The sequence below is a fragment of the Henckelia pumila genome, chromosome 2, assembly GCF_033568475.1.
Source record: "Henckelia pumila isolate YLH828 chromosome 2, ASM3356847v2, whole genome shotgun sequence".
Classification (NCBI taxonomy): Eukaryota; Viridiplantae; Streptophyta; class Magnoliopsida; order Lamiales; family Gesneriaceae; genus Henckelia; species Henckelia pumila.
The window spans coordinates 118,544,930-118,572,784 of NC_133121.1; the positions used below are offsets into that span (position 1 = coordinate 118,544,930).

The 27,855-nt window shown below is 34.0% G+C and overlaps 1 pseudogene; it reads right to left on the reverse strand.

Moving 5' to 3' along the window:
• Positions 1-9,635: 9,635 nt before the first annotated feature.
• On the reverse strand, positions 9,636-27,357 carry LOC140878256 (wall-associated receptor kinase-like 2; annotated as a pseudogene).
• Positions 27,358-27,855: the final 498 nt, after the last annotated feature.

Consider the following 27,855-nt stretch of genomic DNA (forward strand, 5'->3'; position numbering starts at 1 on the left):
GTGTTGAACACAATTTCCTTAAGAAAATTTTGCCCCGCTCTTGGTGCTTACGTGTTTGGCAATCTTCTCCCAAGATACAACAACTTCTACTTGTGAATATAACACTATATATCACAAGTTCTTACAACCAGAAATGATATGAACTCTCTTTTGTAAAAAGAAGAAGAAACAAAATATGTGAAGAATGTATTTGAAAATCTGAGAATCTGATTGTCTATATCAAAAATGATGTTTGATTCTCATATTTATATTGTTTATATGTAAAGACAAAATTTTTCACTCATGTGGTATGTCTTTTAGTAAAAATAACTGACTAAATTCACCAAAATAAATTTTTTTTTCCGAGCTTCTCAATCCTTTTTCCTTTTTCGAACTTTGCATTGCTTAATTTCAATTCATTAAGCACAATCAAAATTTTTCAACAATCCCCCACATGAATGAAATTAATGCATGAATGCACATGATGTCAAAGAGAGTCTACACGAAAATTCAATGCGTCAGGAGAGGTAGCTTGTGGCTTTGAACCTTCCGTAGTAGAATACTATCGGGTTTACTAGGACACGAAGTAAACATGATGTCTTGAACTTATTGGCAGTTTATGTAAACCCAGACAATAGTACATACACAATGAATTTTCTTCATTTCTATTGGTTTTTAGGTTGTGTCCGTTTTGGCCATGGAACACATCTTGGCTTCATAAATGTTTCATTGAGGCGGCCCGTCCTCACACTTACATAGGTGGTCTCCTTTGAAAAGTATCCTACAGTACTCCGTCTTTTCCTGGCAAGGAACCATTAAAAGTTCAAACTTAACCTCACTACATGCGTAGGCTACAACACTCTTAGTCCTAGGAATGAGTTGGAAAAAATTCCAGAGTGTTAACTCAAGTTCTCATAATTTAGTTGTCCCATTGAACCAAGATTTTGGGATCTCCAATCAACAAGGTTGGGTTACCACTATGAGAGCTTTATTTTGTAGACTTTAAGCCCATTCCTCTTGACAAGCTGTACATTTGATCTCTATTCAATGCTTTTGTAAGCGGATCCGCTAAGTTATCTTTTGATTTGACGTAATAAATTGGGATAACTCCATTTGAGATCAATTGTCATACGGTAAGCACCCCCACACTTTGATGTATTTGTAGGAAGGTTTGTGGCCTTTCCACAATTCATATGGTGACTTATCATTTTTTTTGTGGGGAATCTTGTTCAGTATGTGATTGGCCGACAATATTGCTTCCCCACACAAGTTTTGAGGTAAGCCCGAACTTATCAACATCGCGTTCATCATTTCTTTTAGAGTTCGATTTTTCCTTTCGGCAATCCCATTAGATTGAGGCGAATATGGAGCAGTAGTTTGATGTATAATACCCAAGAATGAGCAAAACTCATCAAATGGAGCTTCATATTCTCCTCCTCTATCACTGCGAATACTTTTTATTTGCTTACCAAGTTGATTTTCAACTTCGATTTTATAAGTTTTGAACGCATCAAGTGCTTCATCTTTACCTCGCAAAAGATATACATAACAATACCTTGTGCAATCGTCTATGAATGTTATGTAGTATTTCTTTCCTCCTCTTGTTTGCACAAATTTTAAATCCCCAATGTCGGAATGAATCAATTCAAGAGGAGTGGTACATCTTTCAATAGAATAAAATGGCGGCTTGGTCATTTTTGCTTCAACACAAACTTCGCATTTATGTGTTGGATCAATTTTGTACTTTGGCAATAATTCCAAATTCATTAAACGTCGCAGAGTATTAAAATTTACATGTCCTAAACGAACATGCCATAAATCAGAATACTCAACCAAGTAAATAGAATTATCAACTTTATTGTCATCAATCTTGCGGTGAACCGAGATTACATTTAACTTGAAGAGGCTCTCATCGAGATACTCCTTTCCAACAAAATGACCATTCTTGGTCAGTACAAACTTATTTGATTCAAAAACCAGCCTAAATCCATGTTTCACTAGTGATGACCCCGACACCAGATTCTTCCTTATTTCAGGAACATGTAGCACTTCAGCAAGGGTCACTTCCATTCCAGACGTCATCTTTAAGACGACTTTTCCAACCCCCACAATGTCCGATGTGGCAGAGTTTCCCATAAACAACTTTCTCCCATAACTTGGAGTGTATGTGGAAAACATCTCCTTATCGGAGCATATGTGGCGGGTAGCACCCGTATCAACCCACCAATCGTTTGGGTTGTTCACCATATTCGTCTCAAATACAACGGCAGTTAAATCAAGTTCAGAAAAATTAAAAGGTACTGACCTTTCTTGAACCATGTTTGCTTGTTCCTTCCCTTTCTTTGGGCGTCTACAATCCTTTGCCATATGGTTTGGTTTTCCGCAGTTGTAACAATTTCCTTTAAACTTCTTTTGATACTTCGATGGTTGTTGTTCATTCACAAATTTCCTCTTCTTCACTTTGTTGCTCGATTCCACAATATTAACTTTAGCAGCCATCTTACTTGTCTTGTTCTCAGTAGCACGATTATCTTCCTTAATCCTCAGTCTTGTGATCAGATCTTCGAGTTTCATTTCCTTTCTCTTGTGCTTCAAGTAATTTTTTAAGTCATTCCACAAAGGAGGGAGTTTCTCGATCAATGCAGCAACTTGAAATGACTCGCTTAGACTCATCCCCTCCGCATGAATCTCGTGCAGTAATACTTGTAGTTCCGGCACTTGACAGATTTGGAGTCTACCATCTTGAAATCTAGGAAATGTCCTACAATGAATTTTTTAAGGCCAGCATCCTCCGCTTTGTATTTATTTTCAAGCATCTCCCACAATTCCTTTGCAGTTTTCACTTGACAATACACATTGTATAATGCATTGTCTAGTCCATTCAAAATGTAGTTCTTGCAAAGACAGTCGCTTTGGTTCCATGCGTCTGATGCGGCCCTTCTGCGCGGATCGACTTCATCTTCAGGAATGGAAGGAGGATCTTCTTTCAGAAATATGGTCAGACTCAAAGTTGTGAGATAGAACAACATTTTCTATTGTCATCTTTTGAAGTCTGCACCGTTAAATTTTTCAGGTTTTTCTGCATGTGTCGCAGGAGTGTTCGTCGTTGTTGATGATGATGCCATCTTCAAATTTGTTCAGAAAAATCTTCTTAAGCTAATTGGTATATTTGTTGGAAAAACTTGAATATGGCAGAAGAAAATAGGAAAAGAATTCAACAGTTGAGGCTCGTGTTGAACACGATTTTCTTAAGAAGATTTTGCCCCGCTCTTGGTGCTTACGGTGTTTGGCAATCTTCTCCCAAGATACAACAACTTCTACTTGTGAATATAGCATTATATATCACAAGTTCTTACAACCAGAAATGATATGAACTCTCTTTTGTAAAAAAAAAAAAAAGAAGAAACAAAATATGTGAAGAATGTATTTGAAAATCTGAGAATCTGATTATCTATATCAAAAATGATGTTTGATTCTCATATTTATATTTTTTATATGTAAAGACAAAACTTTTCACTCATGTGGTGTGTCTTTTGGTAAAAATAACTGACTAAATTCACCAAAAGAAGTCAAAAATATCAGAAAATTCGAAAGAAAGATGCAACTTTTCGTGTGGCCAGAAGCACCGGTGCAGGGGCGCAACATATTGCGCCCTTGCACCACTCTAGGTGCCTTGGAAAATTCCAAGGCAGAAGAACTAGTGAAGGGTCGCAATATATTGTGCCCTTGCACCACCCCTGCTTGCCTGGGCACACGCCCACGTAGCATGATCAGTGCAGGGGCGCAATTTTCAGCGCCCCTGCACTTCAATAAATTTTTTTTTTCCGAGCTTCTCAATCTTTTTTCCTTTTTCGAACTTTGCATTGCTTAATTTCAATTTATTAAGCACAATCAAAATTTTCCAACAACTATATCTTCAGTCTTCTCAATTCTCATGCGGGGCATACTTTTCAAACCTATAAACTTGAAAATTAAAAGGAAAAAAGAAAAAGAAAAAGAAGAAGTTCAAATTATCAGAATCCGGTCTTTTAGTGTCATGGTTTGTCATCTGTCATCGCAATGTCAAAGTTATCATAAATTAATTTAATATTATTTTTATAGCTCTTTAATTACGAAAATATTTTGTTATTGTGATGGATATTTATATATAGAAATGTCATTTTTGTATTTTTTTTTATCTCACAATTTTTTTTTTATTTTCACTAAAAAATAGATTATATAAACAAACAACGCGTGCATCTGAATATAAGTGTTCATTATAGAAAATTAAACCACAGACTATTGGCTTGTATTATTGAAAATGAGAGTGCTTATAACTTTTTTTTTTTGGAGGTTTATTTCCGTGTATTTACGGTTGAAAAGGAAATAATTTCGAATTGTTTTAAAAACCGATATCAAAAATTTAATGTTTTATTATATAACATATTAAACTATATATATGGCATTGTTTGGTTTGATGTATTATTAATCTATATATAACTTATCCCAATTAATTTTGCCTTATTTTCGTCATATTATTTATCTATTTATTAATTAATAATTTTATATCAATTAAATCAAATAAATTATAATCTATCCATCAAATCAAATAATATATTAACTATTTTTTTTTATTTATTTTTAATTTACATTATATTACTTATCTATGGATTACTTATCCTATCACTCAAACCAAACGGTGCATTAATATATTAATATGAAATCTAAAGTCAAGTGTTTTTATTGGGCATGAAGCTCTGGTCTTGAGTCTTGAGTCTTGAGTCTTGACCATTTCCTTTCCAATTTTTTTGCGTAAACTTAAGTTGCCTCATCAATAAAATATAGTTTGAAAATTACTATTTAAAACCTACTCATTGTTCCAAAATGAAAGAAAAAGTCTGCAAATTAAATTGCGTTTTATTAATGCGCTTACTTTTTTTTTTTTTTTTTTTTTTTTAATCATAGAATCACCCGTAAGTAGACTTTGAGTTGGAATGTATATCTTAAGAATAAGCATATTTCTCTTTTAAAAAAAATAATAATAAGCATATTCCTTGCAATTTCATTAATTGGTTTTTTTTATATATAAAAAAATGGTATCAACTTGTCATTCATCTTAAACTCATCCTCCAATATTTTTTACCCCAAAATTCCACCAAATATATAGTTAACTTAAAGTTTTGGATAGCAAATAGATATTCATTGTATTCAATTGGCTTCATAAGTACATGATATTTTAACGCACATTTTTAAATTATTAGGAAAAAAGCACGTGCTACGCACATAATATAAAGTTTTTTTAGTCAATTCAATCAAATATCATATTTAATAATTGAATATTTGCATTTCACAATTAATAAAAAGTTATATTGATTATTATTGAGTTATCTACAATATAATACGATGAAATTATATTTTATTATAGAAAAACTTTATACAACTAAACATACTTTAAAATTAACTCGTTTAATCAAATTTTATTAAATTATTGCAGTATATTTGTAAAAAAACAAATAATAAAAATTAAATAATAAATTAAACCAAGTGAAACATTTAGAAGTAATAATATTAGATATCTAATATTATATATTAACTTTTCAATAGTATTTTAATCTACGTCAATGGTCTTATTATATATAATACAACATATAATTGAATAAATAATAAAACCAAAAGACGAATGTTCTCTTACAATCAATTTATATGTAATATGATGAGCAGATATGGAAAATCATTTATTCATTTAAATTATTTTTTATCCCACTTAAATCATAATATATATTTTTTTCAGTTAATTGACTCACTAATTATATACATAACATGGTTAAAAGATATTTGAAAAATTATTTTGCAAAACTGTAATTTTGGTCCTGTATGATTGTCACTTTACGTTTTCAGTCCTCTATGTTTTCATAATTCAGTTTTAGTCCTGCATGTTCCGATTTTTGGCAATTTTAATCATTTTTCCTCGAATATGCATATGTAACACTATACATGTTAGCTCTACAACAACAATGCATTGATGTCACATTAGCAGCACATCGAAAAAAAGATAAATTTGCAACAACAACAAAAAATAAAAAAATATCGAACTAAAACTGAAATCTGAAAAATAGAGAACCAACAAAGCAAATTTCTCAAATATTTTTACACTAACTTTCTAAATCCAATTTAAATACAAATGATAATTTTAAGTTATGGACTTATAACCATAGAGAGACATAATTTATAATGAATCTCTATAATTTTTAAGTGTTTATTAGTTATCAGTATTACATTTGATACATAAATTTTTTCATTGGTAAAAAAAAAAATCAAACAAAGCACTTTTTAAAAATGATAAAATTTAGAATGAGGATATAATAAGAATCTTAGTTAATTAACACAATTAAAGTTAGCATATTAATTAACTTACTAATAATTTATAATTAAATCATTATTTTTTTAACAAATTTTATTAAAATAATGTAGTATATTTATAAACGAACTAACAATTTAAAAAATAAATAATAAATTAAACCAAGTGAAATATTTATGAGTACGTAGAACAATTATATATTTAACTCTATTAACTTTCCAATATCACTTTAATATACGCCATTTATTTTATTATATATAATATAGCATATGGGTGAATAGTTAATAAAAAGAAAAGACCAACTTTCTCTCTAAAAGTTAATTTATGTGTAATATGGTGAGAAGGTATTATTAAAAAAATAATTAATATAATTAAATTTTTATTCTACTTAAATCCTAATAATAATTAGTTTCAGTAATTAATAACCATTTAATTATATACGTAATATGACAAAGTGTTATGAGAAAATTTAAAGAATTTTTACATTAACATTTTTCATTTACTCTGAATACTATCGATAATATCATATTATAGACTAATAATCATGTATGAGTAATAATGAAATATGCATAACTTAAAAGTGATTGTAAGTTATCAATATTGTACTTGAAACATTCATTTTTTTACGGTAAAAAATTAAAGAAAACTTACAAATTATTTAAAATGGTAAAATTTAGAATGAAAATGAATAATTAAACTTACTAAATAACGTAGAATTTATTTAAATTTTTTATATATTTTTTATTTTTTACGTATGTTATTCTATTAATTTTGTACTTAACTCTTTAAATTAAATTATAGTAAAAAATAAAAAAGAGGCAAGATTGGTATCCACTTAAAATAACAATATGTCCTTTGATGTCAAAAATATTGGACAAATGCTATAATTAAATGTATTAATATAAATAAGACAATGATACCTATTGATCAAAGATAGCATCATATTGAGTTTGCAAAGTTTTTTTTAAAGAAAATTTGTAAAGTTAACCCTCTATAATATTGTAATATAATTTATTTTAATTTATTTTCAAAACATCATATTGAATCTGTAAAGTTCTATATATACTATTTTAATATAAATAAAATCAATTAAAAAACTATTTTGATATAGTCACTTTATTATTATTAAAATTATTAACCTATTTCTCACTATCACAATAAAAATAACAATTTTTTTTTTGCAATATTTACATTTAGAAAAAATTTGTGCCAAACAAATATATGATAAATTAAAATGTTTGACAATATTATAAAATATTTTACCTCATTTCTCCAAATTAAATTATAGTAAAAAATAAAATTTGTTTCAAACAAATATATGAAAAATAAAAATATTTGACAATATAAAAATATTTGAACTCATTTTTCCAAATTAAATTATAATAAAAAATAAGGCACAAGATTGATATCAACTTAAAATAACATGTCATTTAATGTCAAAAATATTGATAAAAATGTTATAATTAAATGTATTGATATAAATAAGACAATAATAAATATTGATCGAAGATAGTGTCATATTGAATTTGTAAAGTTGTTTTTATAAAAAAATTTATAAAGTTAACCCTTTATACTATTGTAATATAATTTATTTTAATTTATTTTTAAAACATCATATTGAATTTGTAAAGTTCTCTCTATTACAATCAATTAATAAACTATTATGTTATAACCTCTTTATTATTATTGAAATTATTAACCCTATTTCTCACTATCACAATAAAAATAACTAATATTTTTTGTTGTAGCAATATTTACACTTAAAAAAAATTTGTGTCAAACAAATATATTAAAAGTAAAATATTTGAAAATATAAAAATATTGTGGCCAAATATTATTTGTGAAATTTTATATTATATATTACACATTGACTATAAAAAAATTAATTTTGAGATGATAATTGAATATAAATGATAATAAATACACCTCTATTACTCATGATGCAATTAATTTTTCATTAAAGATGACTAAAATTCTAATCTATTTTTGCCCTTGTTTTTTACCTCATTTTTCCATTATTACCCACACATATTTTTTGATCCATATACAATTTGAAGGCAAAATTATAAATTCACAATAAAAAACTTTGCACATCATTCATACTTTTATAGTAGAAATTTTTGATCCATATACAATTTGAGGGCAACGTTATAAATTTACAATAAAAAACTTTACCCATCATTCATACTTTTATAGTAGAAATTATAGTTGAAATAGATTGAAATCGAACCAAAGATCATTTAGTTTAATCACGAGAGTAAGACCACAAGTCCCATGTAGTCTAATTGGTTTCAAATATCACTTTGGTTTGTAGCAGATAAATCTAGGAGTGTGCATTAAACGATTCAAACCAAAAAAACCGACCGAAACGTAAATTTCGGTTTTTTTGGTTCAGTTTAAATGGTTTTTCGGTCGGTTCTGGTTTTGATTTTTGATATCTTCGATTTTTCGGTCCGGTATACGGTTTTGAATTTTAAAAAACCGAAAAAACCGAACCGACCAATTAAAATATAATAAATAGTAAAAATAATTAATATATGTTATTTTCATTAGATTTACTCCTCACTTCTTGACTTTTCACCGTTAATACCTAATTTGGTAACCGTCAATCGTTATATTTTTTTATTATTTTATTTTTATATTTGTAAGATAACTAACAAATTGGTTACAAAAATCATAGCTATGCCTATTTTTATTAATTAATTTTGATGTTTTAAGATAATCAAAAAGTTGTTTTGATCACTGTTTTTTTATTATATTTATTTTAAATAATTTAACATACAACTTCATTTATAAGTTAAATTGTTACTCAAACCGTAATAACCGAAACCGTAATAAAAATAACCGAACCAAACAGAAATAAAATGGTTTGGTTTCGAATTAGGAATTTGAAAAACCGTAAACCGAAACACCGAACCAAAATTTGTTAAAACCAAACTGAACCGACCATTGCACACCCTTAGATAAATCGGACCATAACTTTCCTCACTCCCTGTTGTATAAAAAATTTAAATTCTTGAAGTCAAAATATAGATGAATAAATATTAATTTGATTAATAATATATTTAATATACGCCTCATGAAATATTATGACTCTCAATTTCCGCATACCCGCATTTGTTTCCTATTCAAGAGCTGTAACAATAATAATGATTAGCGCGTACATTGGAGAATATGTAATAATATATTACATCAGTATATTGTATACCCGTAAACCTCGTACTGTTTTTCCTGCAAATACTCGAGGAAACTAAAATATTCACAACAACTGAGACAGAGGAAAAAAAAAACTAAAAAATATTATCATAAATCAAGTTCTTCATGGTTCATCAACCAAAAGAGGCAGCTGATCTTCTGATGATGATTTTGAAATGATGCTGGAATCAAAGTTGGTGCTTCCTGGGATCGAGGAGAAGTCGTAAAACTCGGATATCTCTATTGAATATAGCTCATTTTTCTCAACATCACGTTGGTAAACAGTCCCCTCTTTCAAATTTTGAATGGCTTCTAACTCGGCTGCTACTTCCTTCATTGTTCGCCTTTTCTTGCCCTGGAGGTGCAAGCATCTAGTGGCAAGTTCAGCGATGGCCAAAATTTGTTCTATTTTGCCTTCTTTGAGCACCAGAGCATCAAGAATATCGAACAAGTGATCTTCCTCCATTGAGTGCAAGTAATGTGTGGCTAAACTCCTCCCCACATCCGCTATAATTCTAGATGCTGCTTTCTCCCCAGTTAAAAGCTCCACCATGACCACGCCAAAACTATAAACGTCACTCTTTTCTGTAAACTGGCTTGATTGGAAGTACTCTGGATCCAAGTAACCAAAGGTTCCTAGTACTTTTGTGGTCAAGTGAGTTTTCTCGATTGAAACCAACCTAGATGTTCCAAAGTCTGAAACTTTTGCCCGATACTTCTTATCCAGCAGTATGTTTGTAGATTTGATATCCCGATGATATATTGGAGCAGATGCAGCTGAATGCAAGTAAGCCAGAGAGTTGGCTACTTCTATGGAGATTCGTACACGCATCTCCCAAGTGAATGGGAATTCTTCATTTGGATGATGGATATGCTAAAACAGGGTTCCATTTGGTATGAACTCATACAGAAGAAGTGGAACATCAGACTCTAGGCAGCATCCCAATAGCTTAACAACATGCCTGTGGTTTATCTGTGATAAAATAACCACCTCGTTGATAAAAGTTTCGATATCATCTTCATCTATCCCCTCAGATTTCTTGATTGCCACAATTCTTCCTGTAAGGGAATGAAAGTTGCACATATACAGTTTGAGTTGTTGTCACAGGGTGTTGACAATACCTACAATAACACCTTGAGTAATTTGCAGTGAAATATAATTAAAACATAAATAAAATAAACAAGCAACCAATAAACATACTCAAATGATTTAAGCAAGAGTATAAAATACTCTTGCAGCGCCTCGCGGCAAAACTTCACTAGTAAATAATTCAAAGAGTTTTACAAACCCTAAAACTAATGATTATTGTAAAAATCAATTTTCTCAATACATGTGAGAAAATATAGAGTAAAAGTTCTCCTAAAAATTCTATATGAAATAGAATAAAAAAAACGAAGTAAGGAGAAAAATGTTGAAGCCAAAATCACACGAGCATCACATTTCTTGATCACTGATCTTCGAGTGTTTTTCAAAGCTTCAAGTCATGACGACCGATCAAAGCTTTAGAAGATCTTCGATTCTTTCTCAATGTACGTGTATATGAAGCTAATTTCTCTCTACTCATCGGTCTCCTTCTGTATCTCCAATATATATACTTGAATCCTTCCTTGTAGATGTTTCCTTGTAAACATAGGATTCTAGATCTTGTTCCTCTTTGATTAAGTCAAATCTTATAAGGCCCGAAAATATTAAATTATTAATTATGGGATTTGAGAATTAAATTCCATATTATGGGCTAATATTGATTTGAGAAGTTATGGAAATGATAGATTTAATTTCCGAGCCGAAAATATTTAATTTGAGAATTTACGGATTGTGAGAATTAAATTCTGAGAATTCTTAAATTAAAAGAATAAATATTCAATTTGAATATTTATGGAATTTAAAATTAAATTCCATGTTTCGGGAATTAAAGAAGATTGATTTTGACAATGAAACTCGATCAGAGACTGATAATGGGATCAAGAACAACCTTGACAGCAGCTGTGTGTGTGTGCAGCTTTTTCTGGCCGTTTGGCCTACGCACGGGCGAGCCCTTGCTCGCGCGCGCGCAGGCCAAGCCAAGGGGGTCACTGCCCCCTTGAACTGCGCACGCGCGAGGGGCGAGCCCGCGCGCGCAGGCCATTCAAAAAAAAAATATTTTTTTCTTTGTTTGGTTTAGGCTTTTGATACTTAGCCTTGCCTTGACTATTGAATTCTGTTGTATTAATTGAGATTAAGAACCGGGTCATCACATATCTACATAGTAAAAGAATTAAATCATTAGAGATAAGATAATAAATATTATAATAAACTTAATCATATCTCAAATCAAGTTAGTCAAAGAAATAAATAACTTATTTAAAAAATACTTCATGTTCAAGAAAGACAAAAGATATTAAATAAAATCTTTTCAAAAATAGGATGATTTTAAGGAATCAAATATTCCTTTCAATCTCCCTCTTTTTGCCTTTCTGAACAAAACACATTTAATTCACACACAGATCAACTAAACTCCCCTTAATCAAAACTCCTCCTGAATAGATTTTTCCCCTGAGTATAAGCAGAGGTGTTGTCACGAGATGTTGGCAACATCTAGCTACGACACTTAAAATCAGAAAACATAAGTGCAAGGAGAAACAAAAACAAGAATTCATATCAGAGCTGACATCACAACCGAACAGTTTTGATTAGGATCAGAGCAAAAAAAACACAAAACCTAAGACCAAAAAAAAATTTAAAATATACTAGCAAAACCAAAATAAATAAACTATAAACAAACTAAAAGTGATTGCTCTCATATGAGCCATCAGCTTCTTCTTCTGCTTCACTTCCTTCTCCTTCTTTTTGTTCAGAAGGGCCAGCTCCACTTAATAGGGACTCATAGTGAGCCTTCATCCCTTCGTAATATGCGAGATCAGCCTTCGCTTGGATAATTTTCTGCTCAGCATGCAGCAATCTGGCCGAAAGGTTATGAATTCTGATCAAACAATATTTTTTGATTTTTTCCCTATCCTCTGAATTTTTGAATTTGAATGTGATTGGATTTTGTTTCAGTGGTGTTATATTTTGATAAGGAGTTAACTTGGAAATATTTGGTTCTGATACCACTTGTAAGGGAATGAGGGTTGCACATAAATAGTTTGAGGTGTTGTCACAAGGTGTTGACAACACCTACAATAACACCTTGAGTAATTTGCAGCGGAATATAATTAAAGCGTAAATAAAATAAACAAGCAACCAATAAACAGACTCAAATTATTTAAGTAAGAGTATAAAATACTCTTGCAGCGCCTCAGGGCAAAACTTCACTAGTAAATAATTCAAAGAGTTTTACAAACCCTAAAACTAGTGATTATTGTAAAATCAATTTTCTCAAAACATGTGAGAAAATACAGAGTAAAAGTTCTCCTAAAAATTCTATATGAAATAGAATAACAAAAACGAAGTAAGGAGAAAAATGTTGAAGCCAAAATCACACGAGCAGCACACTTCTTGATCACCGATCTTCGAGTGTTTTTCAAGGCTTCAAGTTATGACGACCGATCAAAGCGTCAGAAGATCTTCGATTCTTTCTCAACGTACGTGTATATATATGAAGCTAATCTCTCTCTACTCATCGGTATCCTTCCGTATCTTCAATATATATACTTGAATCCTTCCTTGTAGATGTTTCCTTGTAAACATAGGATTCTAGATCTTGTTCCTCTTTGATCAAGTCAAATCTACATAGTAAAGGAATTAAATCATTAGAGATAAAATAATAAATATTATGATAAACTTAATCATATCTCAAATCAAGTTAGTCAAAGAAATAAATAACTTATTTAAAAGATACTTCATGTTCAAGAAAGACAAAAGATATTAAATAAAATCTTTTCAAAAATAGGATGATTTTAAGGAATAAAATATTCCTTTCACTTCCATCTGTCAACATTCCTTCTGTCATCTGTCAACATTCCTTCTGTCAACATTCCTTTGTAGACAGTCCCTTGACCACCATGGCCAAGGATGCGATTTTCGTTGTAGCGATCTTTGGCTTTTGCCAAATCTTTTGAGCTAAATAACTTTATCTTCTCTACACCTTTATCAGTTGCAGACAACTCATGTTTTTCCAACAACAAGCCACCATTTTGTCTGAAGTTCCTCAATTTGCGGTTGGCCTTAAATCTCTTGATAACAACCTTGGAGAATCTCCAAGCCACAACAATCAAAAGTAGTGTGCTTAGCACACTTCCAACAACGATAAGTGGTACTTTAACTTTTGAAACGGGTTCATCACATATGAAAGAGCCTATTGTGTTGGTACAAGTACCCATGCAGTAATTAAGTGAGTCATTGTGACACTCGGTGAAATCCCGGCACCCTTGTGGTAGATAAGGATTTCCTTCAAATCCACTATGGCAAGAGCATGGTATAGAACCTGTATTATAATAATAATAACTTACATAACCATAAGTGTAGCTGCTACCATCATTGCAACCAGCATTATAAGAAATGGTAAGGTTGTACTGCTCCGTCCAGTCGAGTACCAAATAGCAAATTTAAATTGTTCATCAAACGGATTCATCAAATCTCGTCCAAGGCCTTTATACATCTTATAATCATTTGACAACCATGTGTCCGCAGCTAGGAAAGCATATCCGCAACTCTCATTTTTGCTGGATGGCGCAATCCTCCGATAAGTAAAATTAGGCTCTCGAATCCCTCCCGAGACTGAAACCTGGCAGCAGTTAACGCCATTGCAACCGTTTGTTGGAAAAATTGTTTGACAATTGTTGTTGGAATAAAGGTGGTGAATGAGACATTGATGCTCATAGTCCCACATTGGTAAAATGTGGCAATAAATGTCTACATATATAGCCTAAAATTAGACAATGGGTTGGGGCCCAAGGGGTACCCATGTTTGTTAAGGGGAGCAGACTTAGACTATGCTAGGTTCGAACCATTAGCCACAAGCACGCGCGCCGCCGCCGCCGCCGTCCGTCCGACCGGCCGGCTCGGCATGGCATGGACCGGACATGGGCGTGGGCTGGGCTTTAACATGATATAACTTTTTTGGACAAAAATCAATTAAATATTTTATTTGTGCTTCCGAATCAGTACAACCATTCAGCCCGAAACAGTGCAACTTTTCACAAACGGACATGACCTTTTGGTCCGAACCAATGCGTCATTTCGGCTGAACGGGTGCGTCTCTTCAGACCGAACCATTGCGTCTCCTCGGCCATGTGTGCAGTGAAGTGGTGCGACTGTCCGAGGAAGCCTTCCAACGTATATAAATAGACCTCATCTGCATTCATTCCAACATGCTCATTTCCGATTCTCTTCTTTCCTCTTGCATACTCATACTTCTGAGTTTAGAGTCTGAGTTTCTAAAAACACTTTGAAGTGTTCGAAGTGCTTTGGTTTTGTAGTGCTACTAATCGAAGTTGGAGATAGCGTTCTATCTTGGGAGACACTTTGATCAACCCGTAAGCACCTAGGCGGGCAAATTTGTCTTAAAGATAGAGAGTCAAACTCTCGGCCCGCTATCGTCTCTGTTGCTGCGTGCATGCTGTTGAAAAGTTTGTAACAAGTTTAAGACAAATTTTGTTGTTATCATGGCTGCTGTTCCACCGACTCCAGTTACGCCAACCCCACCACCACCCCCTGCCATGCCGCCGACTGTTACACCGGCTGTTGTCACGGCCCCTGCTGCTTCTAATGCGCATGCCGAGAGACCTGAGAAGTTCTCCGGTACTAACTTCAAGACATGGCAGCAGAAGATGTTGTTTTACCTCACTACACTTCATCTTGAGAGGTTTTTGAAGGAAGTGGTTGTTGTTCCAGCACCAAATGCTGACACACAAGCAAGATTTGCTTTCGATGCATGGTCTCACAACGACTTCTTGTACCGGAACTATATACTGAATGGGTTAGATAATACGTTGTACAGCGTACACTCTGCAACCAAGACTGCTAAGGAACTGTGGGAATCCTTGGAGAAGAAATATAAGACCGAGGATGCTGGCACAAAGAAATTTGTAGTCGGAAAGTTTCTTGAGTTCAAAATGGTTGATACCAAGACGGTGATTAGCCAAGTGCAAGAGTTCCAAATCATCCTCCATGACATAATGGCTGAAGGGATGATGATCAGTGAATCCTTCCAAGTTGCTGCACTGATTGAAAAGCTACCACCTTTATGGAAAGAATTCAAAAATTATTTGAAGCATAAACGCAAGGAAATGGGGCTCGAGAACTTGATCGTCAGACTGCGAATTGAGGAAGACAATCGCAAAGCGGAGATCAAAACTGGTAAGATGCCGATGGAAGCAAAGGCAAACTTGGTGGAGCCAAATGCTACGAAGAGAAGGAAACATTTTGGGAAAGATGTGAAGCAAGGGAAGAACAAGAAATCGAAAGAAACATGTTGGAACTGTGGGAAGACGAACCACAAGGCCAAGGATTGTCGCTTACCAAAGAAGGACAATCAGTATCGATCAAATGTTGTTCAACACAAATCTGTGCCTATTGACTTGTCTGAAATAGATCTGTCAGCAGTAGTCTTCGAGGCTAACATGGTTGATCATCCTAGAGAATGGTATATCGACACTAGAGCAGCACGACATGTTTGTGCTGACAAGGAGTTATTCTCAAAGTATACTCATATAAGTGAAAGACAACTCTATATGGGTAACAATGCAACTTCCAACATCGTTGGTTTAGGCAAAGTGGTGATCAAGATGACTTCGGGAAATGAGCTTACTCTCATCGATGTCCTCCATGTTTCGGACATAAGAAAGAATCTTGTATCGGGATCTAGACTGGTCAAGGCCGGATTTAGAATAGTGTTTGAAGCCGGCAAAGTTGTAATCATGAAAAATGGACAGTTTCTAGAAAAAGAATATATAGAAAAGGGATTGTTCAAGATGAATGTAATGACTGTACTTCACGAGTTTGAAAATAATAAAGTTAAAGCTTTGAATTTTTTGGTTGAATGTTCTAATTTATGGCATACTAGATTAGGACATGTAAACTTCAACACTTTGAGAAAACTCAGAAAATTAAATCTTATTCCAAAGACTAAGATTGATTCAAACTACAAATGTGAAGTATGTGTTGAAGCTAAATTAACTAAAGTACATTTTCACAAAGTGGAAAGAAGTACGATATATCTAGAACTAATTCACACTTACATTTGTGATTTAAAGTTTGTACAAACTAGAGGTGGGAAAAAGTACTTTATTACATTCATTGATGATTGCACTAGATTCTGTTACGTGTTTCTGTTGAGAAGCAAAGATGAAGCTCTAGAAGTTTTTAAAACTTATAAAAATGAAGTTTAAAATCAACTTGGAAAACGAATCAAGAAAATTCGTAGTGATAGAGGAGGTGAATATGTTGCTCCGTTTGAAGAATTTTGCAATGAATCTGGCATTATTAATCAATCAACTGCTCCTTATTCATCACAATCTAATGGTGTTGCGGAAAGGAAAAACCATACTCTTAAGGAGATGATGAATGACATGCTAATAAGTTCTGGATTACCCCAAAACTTATGGGGGGAAGCAATCTTTTCGGCAAATCATATTTTTAACAAAATTTCACATAAAAAGAAGAATGAAACTCCTTACGAATTGTGAAAAGGACATAAGCCCTCATACAAATACTTGAAAGTGTGGGGGTGTTTGGCGAAAGTAGAAATACCAAAGCCAAAACAAGTGAATATTGGACCTAAGACTGTAGATTGCATCTTCATTGGATATGCAAACAACAGTAGTGCATATAGATTCCTAGTGCACAAGTCAGTGATTCCTGATATACATGAAAATACCATTATTGAATCAAGGAATGTTGCATTTTTTGAGAACGTCTTTCCTTGTAAAGAAGGAAAAAAAAAAGAGCTCTTCCAAAAGAGGTCATGAATCCACTAATGAGGTAACTCATGAAAGTGAAGAACCAAGGCGTAGTAAGAGAGCTAAGATTTCCCGCTTTGGAAAGAGGCCATAAACAGCAAAATAGATTTTATCATGCAAAATCATACTTGGGAATTAGTAGATCTCCCACCAGGAAGCAAATCTTTAGGATGAAAATGGATCCTAAAAAGAAAATACAAAGCTGATGGATCTGTTGAAAAATACAAAGCAAGGTTGGTGGCTAAAGGATTTAGACAAAAAGAAGGGTTGGATTTCTTCGATACATATTCACCTGTTACAAGAATAACGTCTATTCGAGCACTTATAGCAATTGCTGCTTTAAATAATCTCGAAATTCATCAAATGAATGTAAAGACGGCATTTTTAAATGGTGAGTTGGAAGAAAAAATATATATGGAACAACCTGAAGCTTTTATAGCTCCTGGTCAAGAAAAGAAAGTGTGCAAACTCGTTAAATCATTGTATGGACTAAAACAAGCTCCTAAACAATGGCATGAAAAGTTTGACAAAACAATGATGTCAAATGGATTCAAGATTAACGAGTGTGATAAATGTGTTTATATAAAGGGCACACCTAACTCATATGTAATTGTTTTTCTATATGTAGACGACATGCTTATTATGGGAAGTAGTCATGATGTCATCATGAATACTAAGAAAATGTTGACAAAATATTTTGGCATTAAAGATATGGGAAATGCAGACGTTATCTTAGGAATTAAGATTGAAAAAACGTCTGAAGGAATTACCCTAACACAATCTCATTATATTGAGAAAGTACTTAGGAAATTCAATGTGTATGATGTTACGCCGGTAAGATCACCCGTGGATTTAAATTTACATTTATCTAAAAATCGTGGTGAACCCGTATCTCAAAAAAAATATGCAAGGATTATTGGAAGTTTAATGCATATTATAAATTGTACTCGTCCTGATATTGCTTACTCAATAAATAAATTGAGTAGATTCACAAGTAATCCTAGTCATGATCATTGGAAAGCATTGGAAAGAGTATTTAAATACTTAAAGTATTCAATGGACTATGGATTACATTATGCATCCTATCCTTCTGTACTTGAAGGATATTGTGATTCAAATTGGATTTCAAACACAAAAGACTCGAAGTCCACAAGTGGATATGTGTTCACTATCGGTGGAGGAGCTGTGTCATGGAAATCCTCTAAACAAACGTGTATAGCTCGTTCAACAATGGAATCGGAATTCATAGCTTTAGACAAAGCGGGAGAAGAAGCGGAATGGCTTCGTAATTTCCTAGAAGATATTCCATGTTGGACAAAACCAGTGCCATCAGTAATGATACATTGCGATAGTCAGTCGACTATAGGTAGGGCACAAACTAGTATTGAAACGCCTACTACTAATAAAATGCGGAAAAACTTTTTTTTTTTTAAATAATACTATACATATACGCCCATACATATATGTATATAAAAATAACATATATTTCTTAAATAACCTGAAAAATATTAAATAAATAAATAAATCCTTAAAAATGTTTCATGCATCAATTTAAAATGATAAACAATGCTGCTGAAAAATCTCATATGCGAAATAATAATAAAATAAAACATGTTTCAAAATTCCATCATAATAGACTAAATAACTGCGACGGTCACGGGGTCCACTGCTCCGTGAGCTCATACTTCCTCACCACCGGTAGGAGCTACATAAATGTCATCATGCTCACCTGCACCATATAAGCGTAGTGAGCCTAGGGGCTCAACATGTCTAATCCTTTATAACAAGGTTAAAAATAATGCATCACGTAGATACTAATACATATACATGTACATGAGCATGCATGGAAACATTTTTCATAACATAAATGCTGAATCATAAATCATAAACATAACATAACTTTCTTCATACATAACATAATTGAGCATGTCATAAACATAAAAACTGAGTATGGTCATATCCATGAATGTGACTAATAACTGTGCCGACTGATCAGTCTAAAGAACCATCGTACGTGGCGGTGGATAAATCCACCTCTATGCTGGTAGTAAACTACCTCTGTGCCAGTGGTAAAACCACTTCTATGCCGGTAGTAGAACTACCTCTGTGTCAGTGGTAAAACCACTTCTATGTTGTCGCATCACTTCAATTTCCATAAAAATATTTTTCATGCTCAATTCTTAATCATAAACACATCATAAAATATTTTATGTATGCATGCACTTAAAATATGTCCGTAATATATATTTAATTAATTTTAATAATAAATATACTTTTACTTAAAATAGACTTCATGCATAAAAATAATTAAATATATATTCCGGACTTAGTTTATTTTCATGGGTTGGTCCAGACTGCTGATCACTCACTCTAAGCCCATTAAACTTAAATAAAATTCAATAATCATATTTTAGTCCAAATAACTTAATTAAACTTAACTTGACCTAAATAAAATATTTAAGCCCAATTACTTAACTTAAGCCCAATAAAACTCTAGACTGGCCCAAAATCCACTGACTGGCCCAAAAATTTTCATGGACTTCCAAGCCCATAAAAATCATTGTGCTAACTTAAATAAATTATTTAAGGCCCAAATAAAATTATTTGGAATCCCAAATAATTTTCTAAACATTAAACTGGCCCAAAAACCAATTAAACTCTTAATTACTTAAAAATTAAAATACCCGAGCCCGGCCCACCTAACCCAGACCCGGACCCTACTGACCCGATCCATGACAACCCAGACCCGACCCGGACCACCCAGCCCAAGCCCAGCCCGAAATAAAACCCAGAAGTTCAAAACTTAACCCAAGCATATTTCTGCACAGAACCAACTCCGTGCAGCTGTACTAATTCCTTTCTTTCTCTCTGATCAGACAATATTTGACCATGAAACCACTTCTAACACTTAGCTAACATCAAGACGTTTCCATCAAGCTAAAAAGCAGCCCAAACGGTGGTTCGAGGAAGGAGAACGAAGCCCTGCAAAAGGCTGTTCTCCCAGCTCGCGTCCAGCCCTGAGCGGCTGCTGTAAATCCGATCTTTCTCCCTACTCCGGCCATATTTTTCCGTGAAACCACTTCTCAATCCTAGCCAACATCTATGGGTTCAAACCCTTCAGACCGCATCCAAAACCATTGCCTGAGGAGTGAGAACGAAGCTCTGCACCAGACGCCTTCCTCCTCCTCGCGCGCAGACTGAGCAGTCGCCAAACTTTCGTTCGTGCGGCTTCCTCCAACAACCAAAGACCGTGAAACCACTTCCAAAACTTAGAAAACATCTAGGAGGTTCTAACCCAACAAGCTTTACCCCAAGTCGTGGTCTGAGGAAGGAGGACGAAGCTCTCTTCCCCGAAACCCTAATCTGCGATCCTGGGCAGAAAACTCCATCTTCGATTTTAGCCTACCCCAGCTTCAAATCCCGACTTAGCTCTACCCTAGGGACCCTTACTCACCCTCTGAACCATGGACCAGCAGTTGGTTCGAACCCATACCATAAAAACGTGATGAACATGCATCAAACAAGAGCAAACTCATTAATCAAAGGAAAAACCATTAAATTCTTGCATGAACTCATAAAAATTAGTGTCAAACTCATACATTCTTATAAAAACGTGAGTAGTAGCTTATATGGTGGTAAAGGAAAGGAATTAAACATGCCTTTTTAATTGATTGACGAAAGTGGATGCGTATACGGGTCCCCAGGACGACGAACGAACCAAAATCTTCAAAACTAGAGCTTGATCGGCTATGGGGGATGAGTTTTCTGCTAAGAGGCGTGAAAAAGGGGTTGAAGAAAAGGGTGGAGGCGTCTGATGGGGTTTGGAATAGATTAGAGAGTGTTTTAGGTTTAAATTTTGGGTAGATAATATATTAATAATAGATATTACTCAAAATAAAGATATTATACCTTAAGCAAAATCTTTAAAACTCTTAAAAATAATAATAATCTGATACTAAAAACCATTATCCCGAAATTAAAACTTAAGAGATTTTTAAATATTAATAAAAGTCAATAAAATGACTTATTTTGACCAAAAATAAACTATTAAATAAATATATAACTAAATACTAAAATTTTCTTGCAAAATACCTTAAAATAATATTTTAAGGCTCATAAAACTCATAAAATATTTTTGGCTCAAAATTTGATATATCGTCCGTCCACGGTCCCGTCTACGCGATCAAATAACTTATTTACTCAAAAATCTAAAAATACAATAATTACGGGTTAAATGATAAAATAAATTTTAAATCATGCATATAATTCACATATTAACACATAAATTTCATTTAAACCAAATATAAATTTTTAAATAATTATTTTTCCTAATTATGCATGCGAATTTACGTATTAAAATTTTCGGGTGTTACAATTCTCCCCCCCTTAAATTGAATTTCGTCCTCGAAATTTGACTCATCAAATTCTAATAACGAAGTCTCTAAAAAATCCAATTTACTAAATCCACTATTACATATCTAGTTCCCAAGTTTCGGTATCCCAAAAGTCATGCTTCTGTTGCGCACTCTGATAAACAAAATATTTTATCCTTCCCAAATCTATTTATTTAAACGTAAATCGCAATGCATAACTTAAGGGTTCTAAAACTTTACTAACATGAAAATCTTAAATCATTACATATGCTCCTTATAATTCATAAGAAAACATTTAAAACTTACAGACCGGTAGCAGGATTTCTGAGCTTCACGTGACAGTAGACATCCTCCAAGGACCGCGCTCTGATACCAATTGAAACGCCTACTACTAATAAAATGCGGAAAAACTTTTTTTTTTTTAAAATAATACTATACATATACGCCCATACATATATGTATATAAAAATAACATATATTTCTTAAATAACCTGAAAAATATTAAATAAATAAATAAATCCTTAAAAATGTTTCATGCATCAATTTAAAATGATAAACAATGCTGCTGAAAAATCTCATATGCGGAATAATAATAAAATAAAACATGTTTCAAAATTCCATCATAATAGACTAAATAACTGCGACGGTCACGGGGTCCACTGCTCCGTGAGCTCATACGTCCTCACCACCGGTAGGAGATACATAAATGTCATCATGCTCACCTGCACCATATAAGCGTAGTGAGCCTAGGGGCTCAACATGTCTAATCCTTTATAACAAGGTTAAAAATAATGCATCACGTAGATACTAATACATATACATGTACATGAGCATGCATGAAAACATTTTTCATAACATAAATGCTGAATCATAAATCATAAACATAACATAACTTTCTTCATCATACATAACATAATTGAGCATGTCATAAACATAAAAACTGAGTATGGTCATATCCATGAATGTGACTAATAACTGTGCCGACTGATCAGTCTAAAGAACCATCGTACGTGGCGGTGGATAAATCCACCTCTATGCTGGTAGTAAACTACCTCTGTGCCAGTTGTAAAACCACTTCTATGCCGGTAGTAGAACTACCTCTGTGTCAGTGGTAAAACCACTTCTATGCTGTCACATCACTTCAATTTCCATAAAAATATTTTTCATGCTCAATTCTTAATCATAAACACATCATAAAATATTTCATGTATGCATGCACTTAAAATATGTCCGTAATATATATTTAATTAATTTTAATAATAAATATACTTTTACTTAAAATAGACTTCATGCATAAAAATAATTAAATATATATTCCGGACTTAGTTTATTTTCATGGGTTGGTCCAGACTGCTGATCACTCACTCTAAGCCCATTAAACTTAAATAAAATTCAATAATCATATTTTAGTCCAAATAACTTAATTAAACTTAACTTGACCTAAATAAAATATTTAAGCCCAATTACTTAACTTAAGCCCAATAAAACTCTAGACTGGCCCAAAATCCACTGACTGGCCCAAAAATTCTCATGGACTCCCAAGCCCATAAAAATCATTGTGCTAACTTAAATAAATTATTTAAGGCCCAAATAAAATTATTTGGAATCCCAAATAATTTTCTAAACATTAAACTGGCCCAAAAACAAATTAAACTCTTAATTACGTAAAAATTCAAATACTCGAGCCCGGCCCACCTAACCCAGACCCGAACCCTACTGACCTGATCCATGACAACCCGGACCCGACCCGGACCACCCAGCCCAAGCCCAGCCCGAAATAAAACCCAGAAGTTCAAAACTTAACCCAAGCATATTTCTGCACAGAACCAACTCCGTGCAGCTGTACTAATTCCTTTCTTTCTCTCTGATCAGACAATATTTGACCATGAAATCACTTCTAGCACTTAGCTAACATCAAGACGTTTTCATCAAGCTAAAAATCAGCCCAAACGGTGGTTCGAGGAAGGAGAACGAAGCCCTGCAACAGGCTGTTCTCCCAGCTCGCGTCCAGCCCTGAGCGGCTGCCGTAAATCCGATCGTTCTCCCTACTCCGGCCATATTTTTCCATGAAACCACTTCTCAATCCTAGCCAACATCTATGGGGTTCAAACCCTTTAGACCGCATCCAAAACCATTGCCTGAGGAGTGAGAACGAAGCTCTGCACCAGACGCCTTCCTCCTCCTCGCGCGCAGACTGAGCAGTCGCCAAACTTTCATTCGTGCGGCTTCCTCCGACAACCAAAGACCGTGAAACCACTTCCAAAACTTAGAAAACATCTAGGAGGTTCTAAACCAACAAGCTTTACCCCAAGTCGTGGTCTGAGGAAGGAGGACTAAGCTCTCTTCCCCGAAACCCTAATCTGCGATCCTGGGCAGAAAACTCCATCTTCGATTTTAGCCTACCCCAGCTTCAAATCCCGACTTAGCTCTACCCTAGGGACCCTTACTCACCCTCTGAACCATGGACCAGCAGTTGGTTCGAACCCATACCATAAAAACGTGATGAACATGCATCAAACAAGAGCAAACTCATGAATCAAAGGAAAAACCATTAAATTCTTGCATGAACTCAAAAAATTAGTGTCAAACTCATATATTCTTATAAAAACGTGAGTAGTAGCTTATATGGTGGTAAAGGAAAGGAATTAAACATGCCTTTTTAATTGATTGATGAAAGTGGATGCGTATACGGGTCCCCGGGACGACGAACGAACCAAAATCTTCAAAACTAGAGCTTGATCGGCTATGGGGGATGAGTTTTCTGCTAAGAGGCGTGAAAAAGGGGTTGAAGAAAAGGGTGGAGGCGTCTGATGGGGTATGGAATAGATTAGAGAGTGTTTTAGGTTTAAATTTTGGGTAGATAATATATTAATAATAGATATTACTCAAAATAAAGATATTATACCTTAAGCAAAATCTTTAAAACTCTTAAAAATAATAATAATCTGATACTAAAAACCATTATCCCGAAATTAAGACTTAAGAGATTTTTAAATATTAATAAAAGTCAATAAAATGACTTATTTTGGCCAAAAATAAACTATTAAATAAATATATAACTAAATACTAAAATTTTCTTGACAAAATACCTTAAAATAATATTTTAAGGCTCATAAAACTCATAAAATATTTTTGGCTCAAAAGTTGGTATATCGTCCGTCCACGGTCCCGTCTACGCGATCAAATAACTTATTTACTCAAAAATCTAAAAATACAATAATTACGGGTTAAATGCTAAAATAAATTTTAAATCATGCATATAATTCACATATTAACACATAAATGTCATTTAAACCAAATATAAATTTTTAAATAATTATTTTCCCTAATTATGCATGCGAATATACGTATTAAAATTTACGGGTGTTACAAGTATGTATAATGGTAAGTCAAGACACATACGTCGAAGACATAATACCATTAGGCAGTTGATCTCAAATGGGGTTATCGCAGTTGATTATGTAAAATCAAAAGATAACTTAGCAGATCCGTTGACAAAAAGTTTAGGGAGAGATCAAGTAAACTGCTTATCAAGAGAAATGAGATTAAAACCTACAAAATTAAAGGATAATTCATAGCGGAAACCCAACCTTGTAGATTGGAGATCCCAAGATCTTGATTCAATGGGAAAATCAAGTTATGAATGTTCGTGTGCGCTTAGAACTTCGTTCTATTCTCATTCCTAGGATAAAAGTGCAACCTGTGCAAGTAGTGAGGTTAAGTTTGAACAAACTTTTAATGATTCCTATATTTCTATAAGAAATAGAGTATGACAGGATACTCATATAATAGGAGGTCACCTATTTAAGTGTGAATACGGGCCGCTTCAATGAAACACTTAAGAATCCAAGATGTTGTCCAGGGCCAAAACGGACAAAAACGTGAGAACAAATAAAGTGTGAGAAAAATTATTGTGTGAATACTGTTGTCTTGGTTTACATCAACAGCTGAATAGTTCAACACATCACGTTCACTAGGCAGCCTAGTAAATCGGATAGTATTTCACTAAGGAAGGTTCAAAGCCGCAAGTTACCTCTCCCCATGCAATAATTTTTTCGCAAGAAACTCTGTTTTAGCATATGCATACATATTCGCATAAATCACATTCATGTGGGGGATTGTTGGAAAAATTGTTTGACAATTTTTGTTGGAATAAAGGTGGTGAATGAAATATTGATGCTCATAGTCCCACATTGATAAAATGTGGCAATAAATGTCTACATATATAGCCTAAAATGAGACAATGGGTTGGGGCCCCAAGGGGTACCCATGTTTGTTAAGGGGAGCGAACCTAGACTATGCTAGGTTCGAACCATTAGCCATACGTGCGCGCGCGCCGCCATCGCCCGTCCGACCGACCGACCGGCCCGGCACGGACCGGACATGGGCGTGGGCTGGGCTTTAACATGATATAACTTTTTTGGACAAAAATCAATTAAATATTTTGTTTTTGCTTCCGAATCAGTGCAACCATTCAGCCCGAAACAGTGCAACTTTTCACAAACGGACGCGACCTTTTGGTCCGAACCAGTGCGTCATTTCGACTGAACGGGTACGTCTCTTCAGACCGAACCATTGCGTCTCCTCGGCCATGCGTAAGTGGTGCGACTGTCACTGGGCATGGGCGTGGGCTAGGCTTTAACATGATATAACTTTTTTGGACAAAAATCAATTAAATATTTTATTTTTGCTTCCGAATCAGTGCAACCATTCAGCCCGAAACAGTGCAACTTTTCACAAACGGACGCGACCTTTTGGTCCGAACCAGTGCATCATTTCGGCTGAACGGGTGCGTCTCTTCAGACCAAACCATTGCGTCTCCTCGGCCATGTGTGAAGTGAAGTGGTGCGAATGTCCGAGGCAGCCTTCCATCGTCTATAAATAGACCCCATCTGCATTCATTCCAACTCGCTCATTTCTGATTCTCTTCTTTCCTCTTGCATACTCATACTTCTGAGTTTAGAGTATGAGTTTCTAAAAACACTTTGAAGTGTTCGAAGTGCTTCGGTTTTGTAGTGCTACTAATCGAAGTTGGAGATAGCGTTCTATCTTGGGAGATACTTTGATCAACCCGTAAGCACCTAGGCGGGAAAATTTGTCTTAAAGATAGAGAGTCAAACTCTCGGCCCGCTATCGTCTCTGTTGCTGCGTGCATGCTGTTGAAAAGTTCGTAACACCATTGTGCATCGTCGTATTAGCATCACAAAGGGCTATGCATCCACCTATCATCCATGTCACCTATCATCCATGTTTTAATTACTACCACGAAACCATCCCGCATTTTGACACCCTAGAACAACAAACGAATTCAATTTTGGAGAAATAACAAAAGGAGTACTTCCCAGCAGTGATGCAACCAGAGACTGTGTCCGCTCTTCATGATCGGTGCAGGTCATTGGTGAAACAGGCTGTTTCACTCTGATGACACTTCCGAGGGAAATATTCACCACTTCCAAATTGATGCTGGCCAACAATGGAGTTGAAGAATTCTGGTTATTCAGAGCTTTGCTTGGAGTGTCTCTTGGTTATGGCTTACTTATCAAGCACCAAACATCTAGCTAGCATGATGGATGACTCCAAGTCTTCGGTGCCCATTTTATATCCCTTTGTAGTTTAATAATTGGCCTAGAAAGTCTGTAATAATCACTACAAAAAAAATAGGTTCTAGGAGCTGTTTTGCAGGAGCAGTATTTGAAATGTTCTTAAAAGGTAACAAACAGAAGAGTTTTGAACAAAACCGATCATATATCTACAATGTTTAGGAGCGGTTTTAAACTCGTTCTTATCGAATATCTTTAGAACCCGTTTATATAAACCGTTCCTATGAACTGCTTCTATTGACCTAACATTTAGACGCGGTTTGAAAACCACTCCAATTAAATATCTTTTAGTCATGGTTTTGTATAAAATGTTGCTATAAAAATGCTCCGTTCACTTTAACTTTTAGGAACAGTTTGTAACCACTCATATTGAAATCTGAAAAATGCTAGATGTACGCCTTATAGTGTACACCTTGGTTTACACCCGTACTTAAAATTTTCCTAATTTCCCTCATTAATTGCAAAATACCCATGATAAGAAATAAATATCTAG